General features: G+C 42.8%; 1 protein-coding gene across 6 annotated transcripts in view; it reads left to right on the top strand.

Annotated features, from left to right (window-relative positions):
* The window catches only part of NRP1 (neuropilin 1), a 181,148-nt gene that overhangs the window by 79,757 nt on the left and 88,499 nt on the right, over positions 1-12,892 (top strand). The gene's annotated exons all lie outside the window — the stretch shown is intronic.

Raw genomic sequence — 12,892 nt, 5'->3', positions numbered from 1 at the left:
AGAGGCTTTTCTTTTGGAAGTAATGAATAGACAGAATAAAAAATCATGAAACTTTAACTGCAACTATATTATTATAATATCAAAAGTAGAAAGATTCAGCATTACCTACAATGCAGAAATGGTTGATAGGGATGATCCCATTTGCAGACATGACTAAACTTCACTGATTAGTGAAAAGGCATCTATATTTATTGCGAACAGAAAAACCTATACTTTTTTCAAGAAATGGAAAAAAATGGAACTGATGACTTCTAATTTTGATGATTAAGAAAAAAATTATATAATAGAAATAAGAGAACTTTTTGGTAACTATAGAGTAAGAGATAATTTTATAATCATGCTTGTATTTGCTGCTAAGAAAATTGGAAGTTACATTTTTATATTTCTTTTCATCTTTTGTTGCATATTTTTCTTTTGTCATTTTCTTTTTCTTTCTTCTTTTTCTTTGTTAGCTTTTTGTTAATTGTTAATCTTTTTTTCAAACTTTTAATAAAACATTTGTGTAGTGTTTAACTTGTCCATTGCAACAGCTTTATAACATAGTGTAACTATGCCTTAAATATAATAATTAGCTTCTCCCTGTTGCAGAATGGTTTATGGTATGAATACCTGCAATAATTTTTACTGCAATTGATGTGTGGAAAAAAAGACTAGTTAGAAAAATTATTTGAAATATTTCCAAGTGATTAGTGTCAAGGTTTTTTCCCTAAAGTAGCAATTTTCTGGTTCAAGAGAATGATGGAGCTAAAACTATTATACTCAAGTATTATAGTTTTTCTAATATATCTTTGAATTTACAAAATGTCCTTTATTTAAAATATATATTTCTGTAACTACGGTACCTATCCATTATATCTTTTCTAGGATGACAATAGTTTTGAAATGTGCATTATTTAGTATGTGTAAGCATATAAATGTCACTTTTTAATACAAACCATTATTTAATATTCCATATTAACTTTTTCCATTAACTCATGACAATAAATCTACTGGGTCTAAGTAGTATATTAACAACTTGATTGTGCCTAGTTCAGAAAGTGCTTCCGATCTTTCACAAGCTTGAGTACAATACCAGTTTGGCTATTCATTAAATCTATTTTTTTTCAGCCCTTCATGTGACGATTAAAATGACACTGCTGCTTTAAGAATTATATTAACTTTAATTAGCTGCATCTTTTTTTTTTAAGATAGAGCTACTTTAATGATTAATAGAGAGGAGTCTGTTCAAGTTCCAAAGCAATTCTTTTGAATTATTTTTGTAACATTCACAGACCTATTAACAATAAATATAACATTGGACAATATTTTGCTATCATAGATTTTGGTCTCTTTGCCAAAGTATTTTATCAAAGAGACTATATTCTCTTTTATGGTTGTAGAAGATTAACGTTGAATTTCAGAATGTTCAAAGAAAAACTCAGGAGAAGCTCATCTTTGAAAATCGAACATTTATATGTTTTTCTGGGTTTTGTGGTGTGAGTCTTTATAAGATAGGCTTCCATCTGTCAAGGGTGGTAGGCTTTGCTATTTCATAACAGATTCCCTTGCTTTCATAATTGAACACCATGCCTAAATCAATTCATTAAGAACATTTCTTGCAAGTAGCTCAAGTCAATGCCACAAAGTGATATGTAACCTCGAAAATAACATTTTTGAGGTCAACACCCATCTACATCTTCTTTGTTAGTCTATAATCTGCTTTTAACATGCCATTGCCAATAAATTCATTTTATAAAACATTTCCTGGATATTGGCCATCCTACTATTAAATCAGAAATCATAAGAAATACAAGTTCTGTAGGTGAAAGGAGAGAAGGATAGTACTCCATAAAAGTGATTTGTGTTTTTTGTTTTGTTTTGTTTTTTTGTTACAGAGAGGGAAGTAGCATAATGGATGAGGGAGAGATGCTTTGAACAACCAATGTCTATTAGATTTGTCACATTTCCATTTATTTTAATAGGAAACATTACAATGGCTTCAATCTATTCCAACAATTGGATTATGCCTGTGTGAAATCTCCAAAGTGTCATTCAATTGCTTAGCTTTTAGAACACAAGACATGTGATATATAGAGTTGTGTTTGTCTCAAAAAAATACTTCGGAGCTCACAGGTGTGCAGATATATAGGTACTCCTTGATTTATAAGTGGTCACTTAGAGACCACTTGAAGTTATGACCACCTAACAAGGGACTTACAACCCAGATTCAAAGTTCCTGTGATGACCCGGGCCATGGCACAAAGGCAACACAGTCCCTTTATTAACACCAACTGTGCCCCCCATGTCCCTTTCAACTCTCCAGCCTGGAGAAAAGCTCTTCCACAAACCTGTAACAGCCTTTGGCTGAAAATAATCCAGTCCAAACGTTATAAGCAGAAAACTTCCAACTATAAATCCAACAAGGCAAGATAAGGTAATTAATCTGGCAGAGCAAGCAAGATAAGGAGTTCCAGAAGTGAAGTAGCACGGCAGTAAATCAAACCAGTTGGGAGGACGCCAGGAATTCAGATAAGCAGTTAATACCAGATGAACTCAGCATTTGTTCCCGACCACTGCCCCTCCCATTTGCCTCTCCTTTAAACTCCATCCCCAGGTGTGCCTTGTGAAGGGATTTGGGCCCTTTCCTTCCTCGTAAGCCCTGCAATCCATGTTGCTCTCTTCTCCATTCTTCCCTGCATGCCCTAGGATAAGGAGGGGGTGGGCCTTTGTCTTCATCTGAACGCTTTCCCTTGTTCTACCTCTTCCCTGCTCTGCCCAGACTGACTTTGACCTTCCCTAGATTCCTCCACAGACAATGGAGCCACTCTCCCGTTCTCTATCAGCTGTTCATCTTCCTCCTCTGATTCAGACTCCACCTCTGCAGATCAAACTTTGAATGCTTAACAACTTGCTCACATTTACTGCCATTTGCAGCATCTCACAGTTGTGTGGCCATGTTTTACGATGGTTTTACCATTGTACTTCTCATTTTTGGCAAAACCATGCCCATAATGAACCATTGGTCAGCATAACAACCATGGCATTTGCTTAACAACAGCCTTGTTTGCTTAATGATTTCTACAACATAGGTTGGAAAAATCAAGTCAGTTGTGTGAATGACCTGTTCAGTGGTCATTCCAACTGGTACAGTTGGAACGGGCCTGGCATTGCCCTAATGGACATGTGCAGTGCACGTGCATGCGTTGTAGCTGCCAGTGATCCTTCCGCAAGCCTCTGCAATGCTCCAGCTGCTCAGCGGAGCGTCGGACAGGAGCTGTACATGCCATGTGCGGAAGCGCCGAAGGCTTTAAAGACTTTAAAGGACAGGTAAGGAGCTCGGGCGGGCAGGTGGCCCTCCAGAGCACTGTACCAGAATGGTACCCGGTGCTCCGCACAGGCTCCAGTACACCCATACCAGGGCGTACTGCCTGCAACCCACCACTGGACCAGTTTTACAATTGTTATGACACACAACCACAATGAGCAAACTCTGTGTCCTGTATTATTTCCTATTCCTTCATGGCAGACAACTGGTATTTAAAGCTGACTATTTTCCTGCAGTGAAATTCATTTTCCCTATGGTGTTAATTTCTTATACCAAGAGACAAAGTAATGCAGAAAAGGTATTTTTCACTTTCCTACTCCCTAAAAGTAAGATTTAGTATTTCCAAATTACACAACTCCAGCTTTAGAATTGATGCTTTAAAAATGAGACTGAGTATTGTATGTCTTAAAATGTAGTATTTTTTAGCAGTAACTTTAATGGGTCCAAGCTAATCTATAATTTCAGTTTAAACAGTTAAGAGTAAATGTGCTCTGCTGAAATCTATTTGACCTTTGGCTCACAAATTACAAGGCAAAGAAGGATTAATAGCAGCTTTCAAAAAAGACTGACACATACTAGCTAAGCAAGTAGTGATATGCTCTCATAAATTATTGGTCAAGACATTTTCCCTGCAGTGAATCATCTGACTATGGTCACCTTTTACACTACATTAAGTAATTTATTGTCACTTGGAAGGGTTTGGGAGCCTGAAATTGAAAATAAAAAGAGAGAATTTTTCAAGTATGCTCTGTACTTATGTAGGAGGATTTTTTTTTTAAAAAAAAAACCTGTTTTCATCCTGCTCAAGTCAAATCAATATTGCATTATCTCAGTACGATAGTCTTACTGTTACATAATAAAATTGCTTACCTCTTAATATGATATTCTACAAGGATTTCATTTGCTGAATGTACATAGTTATACAGGAGTCAAACTGAACTGTGAAAACTGACGGAATTCAAATGAATTAAAATTTAATTGTATAAAGGCATGATTTACATGGAACTTTGAATTAGCTTCAAATACGTTTGGTTTTACTTAGAGAAAACTTTTTTTGCAGGGAATATCAGATCTATAGCCTAGAAACTATAAAAGAAGGCAGTGGCAAATCACTCATACTGCCAATAAAACATGTGCCCATCAAGTAATCAGAATAAGTACTGCAGTACAATTTAATGGGTCTCCTTTTTCCCCCTAATTAAACTCAGTGGCTACAGCGATCAAAAGATTTAGTGAAAAAGAGCTAAACACAGATGTTTGCTCATTGAACAGAAGGCAGCAATACAATGAGAGGAGAAGGCTGGATAGTGACTAGTCCGATGTAAGATAAAGGACAAAATTTCCTACATATTGTTTGTATGCACATACTGTAGATGTGTATGAATTAATGGTGGGATTCACTTACCTTCCAGTTCGCAAATGTGAGAGCATGTGCAGAAGGTCGCGCATTACGTGGGGGTGGGTGGGTGGAGCTTCCTGCAACAGCCGCTACTGGTTCTCCCAAATCGGAGATATACCATCTCTAGTATGAATGGCTCACACATAGAAGAGAACAATAAGCCACAAATGAAAAAAAATATTATTATGTAAAAATATTGCCAATTTTCAAAGTCCAGGTTTAGCAAGTTATTCAGAGCTGTGTTGGTTCAGTGGTTAGGATGCAGTATTGCAGGCTAACTCAACTCACAGCCAGGAGTTCGATTTTGATTGACTCAAAGTTAACAGCCTTACATCCTTCTTAGGTTGATAAAATGAGGGCTCAGATTTTGGGGGGATAATTTGTTGACCTTATAAACTGCTTAGAGAGGCACAATGTAAAGCACAATGAAACAGTATGTAAGTCTAAGTGCTAAGGAGGAGGAGGAGGAGCTTCCGGTGATGGCGGTCACCTCCTGAGCTCCGGAGAACGCCGCGGAGCTCCCCGATGGGTTAGGACTGCTACCGGGCCTCATGCCATCGGAGGCCCGAGGGTCTGATAGCCTGTCCACCCTGGCTTGTTTCGAGCCCGTTTTGGGCTGCCAGGGTGGTCGGAGTAGTCCGGAGTCTGGCGGAGAGTGCGGAGAGCGCGGAAGGAAGGCTGTTTAGAGCGAGGAGAAGGCGGGGCTGCAATGGCGGCAACAGCGATAACAGCAGCACGGAGCGGAACAGCAGCTCAGAGCGGAACGCAGCGTGGTGGACTGCGGGTTGCCCCAGGGCGAATGATGCAAGGTGAAAGATATTGGCATGAATAGCGCTGGGGAGAATAACAACAAAACAACAACTAAAAAAGGACGGATGGGTGTGAGGCTTGAGGCGCAAGAGATTTGCATTGCTGCTGGCAACTGGCCTAAGACCGGGGAGGAGAATAAAGAGACCAAGATATGGCTAGGAGTTGGTGAGTTAGCCGAGAGAGACCAATTGGAGGCGGCTATGGCGACGGGTGAGGGAAAGGAAGGTCGCCATTGCCTGGACTTCTGCTGCTTTTTCTATCATACCCTGGCTGCTCCCAACGTTCCTATGCCCCCCCCAGGCCCTGCCAACGCCAGCAGGGGACATCAAACTCTAACTATAAATCTCTGTGGACCTCCAGGAAGGAACCATCCTGAACCAGTTCGAATAGTTTCCCACTTTTGGGTCATCCTGCCATGGAACATCTTGAACACCTTGAACAATCTCTCACCTTGTGGTCATTTTCGTCGTTTTATACAATTTTATGAAATTAAGGGTATTCGATCATTCCCACCCCCTTCTTCTCTATCTAGATATTTTTAACATCTCCTTCCTCCCTCTAAGACCCCGACTCATTAGCCATCAACTTTTATTAACTTTTATCAACTTTCTATCAACCTTTATTAGCATCCTGATTCCATTGGACTTTTAACGAACTATTTATTCGAGGTTGGACCTGCTCCGCCTGCGGGAGGCCCCTCTCTCGCAGGTATGGCCCTTGGCTCTCTCAAGGGCCTGCCTTGATGACGGGTTTGCGAACCCCGAGAGGTGGAAGAAACGGAGGCTGAGGGGCTTTTTAATTAAATGTTTTTTAAAAGTTGTAAGGGGTTATAAGGATGGGGGGGAGGGGTTGTAGGGATGGGGGGGGGAACTGGTTAGGAGGGATGGAAGAGCCAGGCACCTAGGTGTGGTCGAAAGAGGAGGGAGCGGAGTGGGGGAGGAGAGGGAAGAAAGCATTCCTGTGCAGGGCACCTTAATACCAACGGTCGTGGGGAGGGGCAGGTGCGAGGACAGTTTAAGAGCACGTAGTCGGTTGGGAGACCGGGGTTTTTGGTCATTCCCGGTCGTTTGTACCAACCCCTGCATACTAGGTGGTCAGGATCGACAGACCCAAGGCCTGAGACTGCTGTTATGCAATGCGAGGTCCGTTGTCAATAAGGCCCCCCTCATCCACGATCTAATTTTGGAGGGGGACCCGGACCTCGCCGGAATAACCGAGACCTGGTTGGGCCACGAGGGAGGTCTACCCCTTGTGGAAATGTGCCCTCCAGGTTATCGAGCATTTCACCAGCCTCGGGCCCAGGGAAGGGGCGGTGGGGTAGCAGTGATTATCCGGGAAGACTTAGAGCCGAGAGAGTTCACTGTGCCGCAGACATCCGGGTGTGAGTCCCTCGTCGTGAGATGGGGCCCAGGGAGGCAGTTGGGCCTGCTGATAGTATACCTGGCTCCTCGCTATACTTCAGCGGCCCTGCCCGAACTCCTTGAGCTGATCTCATCGGTGGCGGTTGAGACCCCCAAACTTTTAGTGATGGGGGATTTTAATCTGCCGTCGATGGGGAAGCGTCTGAGGGGGTTCGGGAGTTCATGGCTTCCATGACAGCCATGGACCTGACCCAGTTAATTCAGGGCCCTACTCACGAGGGAGGCCACACCCTGGACCTTGTTTTTGTCTCGGGCCAGTGGACGAGTGATCTGGGAATAGGGGATCTAGACACTATTCCCCTGTCATGGTCGGATCACTCACTTCTCCGGCTGGACTTCCCTGGTGCTACCCCCCGCCGCGAGGAGGCGGAACTGGAAGGTATTAGATGGTTCCGCCCCAAGCGCCTGATGGAACCGGATAGGTTCCAGACGGAACTTGGGCCACCTCCTGTGGACCTGACCCTCCCCCGAGTGGAGGACCTGGTAGTCGCATGGAATAGTGCGACTACCGGGGCCCTAGACCGGGTGGCGCCTTTGCGGCCTCTCCTGCGGCGATGAACCACCCTGGCACCTTGGTTTACCGAGGAGCTAAGGGTGATGAAACGCCACAAGAGACGCCTAGAGAGTCGTTGGAGATCCTCCCGCTCCGAATTTGACCGAGCACAGGCACGAGCCTATTTGAAGACGTACCTTGTGGCATTAAGAGCGGCCAAACGTCAACATTGCGCCGCTCTTATTGCGTCTGCAGATAACCGCCCTGCCGCCCTGTTTCGGGTGACCCTTTCCCTCTTGTTTGAGAGACCACGGGAAGCCCCACTACAGGGCAGAGCAGAGGAGTTTGGGAATTATCTACAGGACAAAGTCGCTCAAATCCGGATGGGATGGACCCCTTTCAGTGGTTCAGTAGAGACGCCCGTTGCGAGTCTTGAGGGACCGCTTTGGGAGGAGTTTGACTCGGTTGCCATCGAGGATTTGGACAGGTTGCGTGGACGTCTGCGACCCACCACATGTTTATTGGACCCGTGTCCCTCCTGGCTTGTACTGGCATCCTGGGAGGTTACGCGCGACTGGCTCCTGGGCCTGGTGAACGCCTCGTTGGGTGAGGGGTCTCTACCGGCCGCCTTGAAAGAGGCGGTGGTGAGGCCCCTGCTCAAGAAGCCTTCCCTGGACCCAACGGACCTAGTCAATTATCGTCCAGTCTCCAACCTTCCTTTTTTAGCGAAGGTTGTAGAGAGTGTGGTAGCACAGCAGTTCCCACGTCACCTGGAGGAAAATGATTATCTAGACCCGCGCCAGTCCGGCTTCCGACCCGGGCACAGCACGGAGACGGCCTTGGTCGCATTGGTTGATGATCTCTGGAGGGCCAGAGATAGGGGTTGTTCCTCTATCCTGGTCCTATTAGATCTCTCGGCGGCGTTCGATACCATCGACCATGGTATCCTGTTGCACCGGCTAGAGGGGCTGGGAGTCAGGGGCACCGTTTTATGGTGGTTTGGCTCCTACCTCTCTGGTCGGACGCAACGTGTGTTGACAGGGGAGCAGAGTTCGACCCGGAGGCCACTCACATGTGGAGTGCCACAGGGATCGGTGCTCTCGCCTCTCCTGTTCAACACATATATGAAACCGCTGGGCGAGATCATCCGTGGTTTTGGAGTGGGATATCATCTGTATGCTGATGACACTCAGCTATACATTTCCACTCCGAACCACCCCAATGAGGCCGTCGAAATGATGTCCCGGTGTCTGGAGGCCGTACGGGTCTGGATGGATGGCAACCGACTAAAACTCAACCCTTCCAAGACGGAGTGGCTGTGGCTTCCGGCCTCCCGGTTCAACCAGGTGCTTCCATCTCTGGCCATCGGGGGCGTCCAACTAGCCCCCATGGAACAGGTGCGCAATTTGGGCGTCCTCCTGGATGCCCGGCTGTCCATGGACAACCATGTAACAGCCGTGGCAAGGGGGGCGTTCCATCAGGTCCGCCTGATGCGCCAATTGCGCCCCTTATTGGACCGGGATGCCCTACGCACAGTCACCCATGCGCTAGTGACGTCTCGCCTGGATTACTGCAATGCTCTCTACATGGGGCTTCCCTTGAGATGCACTCGGAGACTACAGTTGGTCCAGAACGCGGCCGCGCGGGTGATTATGGGGAGGACTAGATACTCCCCTGTAACACCTCTCCTGCGCGAGCTGCACTGGCTGCCTGTGGTCTACCGAGTGCGTTTCAAGGTTTTGATTATGATCTTTAAAGCGCTCCATGGCACAGGGCCTAGTTATATGCAGGATCGCATCCTGCCCCACACATCCCTACGACCAATTCGCGCACACAGAGAGGGACTTCTCCGGGTGCCGTCCGCCAAACAGTGTCGGGGGGCGACACCCAGGAGCAGAGCCTTCTCTGTGATGGGCCCAGCCCTGTGGAATGACCTCCCCCGCGACATCAGGATTACTTCCGATCTCCGCTCCTTCCGTGTACAGCTGAAGACCCACCTCTTTCAATTATCCGGCCTGGCTCAATCGCAATCGTAATTTTCCCATTCCTCCAAACTGTTTTTTAAATTGTCCTTAAATATTAATTTTTTGGGTTTTTACAATTGGGGTATTTTAAAGCTGATTTTTAACTGTCTATTGATATAATTTGTTTCCTCCTCCGTGTATGTATGTGTGTTGTGTATGTATGTACGTTTGGTGGTGTTATATATTTTTTATGTTTTATGCTCCATTGTACGCCGCCCCGAGTCCTACTTGGAAAGGGAGCGGCTAATAAATCCAAATTTATTATTATTATTATTATTATTATTATTATTATTATTATTATTATTATTATTATTATTATTATTATTATTATTATTATTATTATTATTATTATTAAGTGCTATTCAGCTGGCAAAAATAAAACAAGTTGTCCAAAATTTCTTTCTCTTTGACCAAGTTTCTTTTTCTGATTTCTCTTCAGATTTTATAATATGTTGCCTTTTGGCCAACTTTTTTAATTCATAGCTATTACACAGCAAATCCATTTTGTGTAGTGATTAAAGCAGGGCTGCTGGGGGTTTGAGGGGTTTGGAAGACCCTCTAGCTAAAAGTCTGTGTCGTTCAGAGGACCCCCAAATCCCACTCCTGGCTAGCCCCGCCCACCCCTCCCCTCTCAGGTGTCCCCACATGGCCCGTTTTGGATGCAGATGAGTGCAGGGGGCTCAGGGAGGGCGAAAAATGGGCCTACCAGAAGTTCAGGAAGGCCAGAAATGGACCCGTTTCTGGTCTCCAAAGGGCCTCTGGAGCCTGGAGAGGCTGTTTTCACCATCCTGAAGACTCAAAGAAATCCTATGGAGCTGGGGGAGGGCAAAAAAAGACAATGGCAAATCATTTCCAAAACTGTTATCAAGAAAATTGCAGAGATTTGTCCATGTTGTCTTCCGGAGTCAAAGGTTCACGGTTCCCCAATTAATAATAAATGGGCAGAATTGCATTCACTCATTTCAAGTAACATGTTGACTGTGATTTGCAACTGCCATTTTGAATTTAATAAATATATTTGAAAACAGTAAAAAGTGATGGCTTATGGTACTGGACAGTTTGTTCATAATTATTGCAACTTAAAGGTAACGGTTCCCCTTGCACATTCCGGACTCTAGGGATGGTGGTCAGCTCTGTTTCAAAGCTAAAAAGCCAGCATTGTCCAAAGATGTCTCTGTGGTCATGTGGCCAGCATGACTAAATACTGAAGGCATGCGCAGTGCTGTTACCTTCCCACCAAAGTGGTCCCTATTTTGGCAGAAGCTAGGACAAGTAATCACTCCGTTACATGGTGCTAGGGATTCAAACCACTAAACTGCTGACTTTTCTGATCGACAAGCTCAGTGTCTTAGCCAATGAGCCACTGGGTCCCTCTATTGCAATTTATCTAACTATAAAATGTTAAAAACTCATGAATTAGTATTGGAGTAAAAAAAATCAACCTAGACATTTTTCATATTGAAAAGGTGTATAAGCTTTATAACATAATTTTGCATTTATTCAAGGTAGGTGAATTGTTACAAATAAAAAACAACATTGTATAGAAATAGGAATGGGACCTGGAATTGTTAATAGAGGCATATTTTATTTTTGTTAGTTTACTTACTACACAGGGAACTACACAACTCTTTGTTACTTTCACAAAATATTGCCGTTAGAATAGAAAGCAGTAGAAGGTTGCACTTGATAAAATTTGTGAAAATTTCTAAGGGTTCCTCAAAGTGAAAGAGACCTGAGGATAAAAAACAATGAAAACAGATAGTGGATCGCAAGAAGGAGGAAACATAAAAGGTTATTTTGGGAAGGTTTCTGGAGAGTTTGAAGGGAAGTTGTGAAGGGAAATAAGGCTTTATGGATAAAGCTGTTGAGTGAAAAGGAAGGGGCAAGTATATTGATTTAATTCTTGAGAGTGGAGAAATGATGATGGGGAAGGAACAGAATCTGTGTAGTGTTTGGCTCCCAGCCATATGGAAATTGTGGTGAGAGGCTCTTAGGCTTAGGAGCTTTAGCCAATCCTGTTATAGGTTTTAACTAGCAAAAGATTTGTTGTTCTTAGCTTCCAAAGGCTAGTTCACTGGCATATATCTTCAGTGAATACCTCTAAGACTATTATCGTAATGGAAAGGAAATATTTCATACTGAATGTGAATTATTTCTTTGGTGGCAATAATATGAGCAAAGGAGGAAAGCTTGAAGCTACAAAGCATGAACAGGGATAGAGCAGTGTTTTTCAACTTGACAAGTTTAAGATGTGTGAATTTCAACTCCCAGAATTCCAGGGAATGCTAATTCAGAATAGAATATATATATTCTGAGTTATGTGTCTACGGGGGTGGGGGTGGCAGTCAGTTCCAGAACCAGGTTGTAAGTAGCTCTGACAAGATCAATCATAACTTTGCTAAGTGAATGGTCATTAAACCAGGGTTATCTGTAGAGTTAAATTATTCATAATTATTGGTTGGGGTTCCGGATAAAGTCACTATGAAAAAGAAATGATGACTACTGTACTATAATTCCATTGAATCCAAAGTAAACTAAGTTGACCAAAACCTCATCTAACTGTGTATGTTTGGTATCATCTAAATACAACATTTTTAATATATACATTGTGATTTTTAAGGAGGACCTATTCTGGAGCAAGATTTGAGTTGCTGTACTCCATGTATTTCTACCACTTGGCATATCATGGAGAGGATATGCATATGCAATACCCCAGCCATCAAAAATATTGCTTATGTTCAACTGTCAATTACATGCCCCATTAGTAAGGCATAGATACTTACCATCCCTATTGGAAAAACAGCCAATTGGAATTTCTTTTTTTTAAATTTTTTGAAAAACTTTTATTGTTAAAAGAATAAAAAAATGTTGGACATGGTGAAGCCAATTAGAATTTCAATCACAGATTTTCTTATTTCCTCCTGGACTCCAATGAATCTATTGTAAGCAGAACTGCTAAGTTTATAATTAAGGCAATTAAACATAAAATCTAATGCATCAAACAAATCGAGGTACCCTCCTGGAAAAGAGATGCATTTGCCTGATTGTTGAACTACTTGTATTACCAGATATGAGTTTTATCACTATATTTCCTTTTATGTGTTTCATCATGGAATCAGATTGTGTACATTGTTTTCTTTCTTTTATTGGTGAGATAGTAAGAATAATCAAGTAAAAAAACTATTCTAATCTACACAATGAAAATTCTCTTTAAGAAATTATTGTTCTGTGTATTTCTCTTTTTTCTGTATTGCTTGGTTTAATTCTAAAAGATAAGATACTGTTTGTTTGTTTTATTTGAATTTGACTTTCCTTCTTTTTAGCTTTTCATTTAAAGTGTTTTATCTCCTAGACCTGCTTGTGAAAGCCAAAATCTTTTGTTTGTTCTTATGTTTGTCCTGAAAAATGTTCTTCATATTTATAATCATCTATCTTACAACT

Source organism: Natrix helvetica, assembly GCF_964273705.1.
Source record: "Natrix helvetica genome assembly, chromosome: Z".
Taxonomy (NCBI): Eukaryota; Metazoa; Chordata; class Lepidosauria; order Squamata; family Natricidae; genus Natrix; species Natrix helvetica.
The sequence above is the reverse complement of the archived record's forward strand: the minus strand, read 5'-3'. Positions and strand labels throughout refer to the sequence as shown.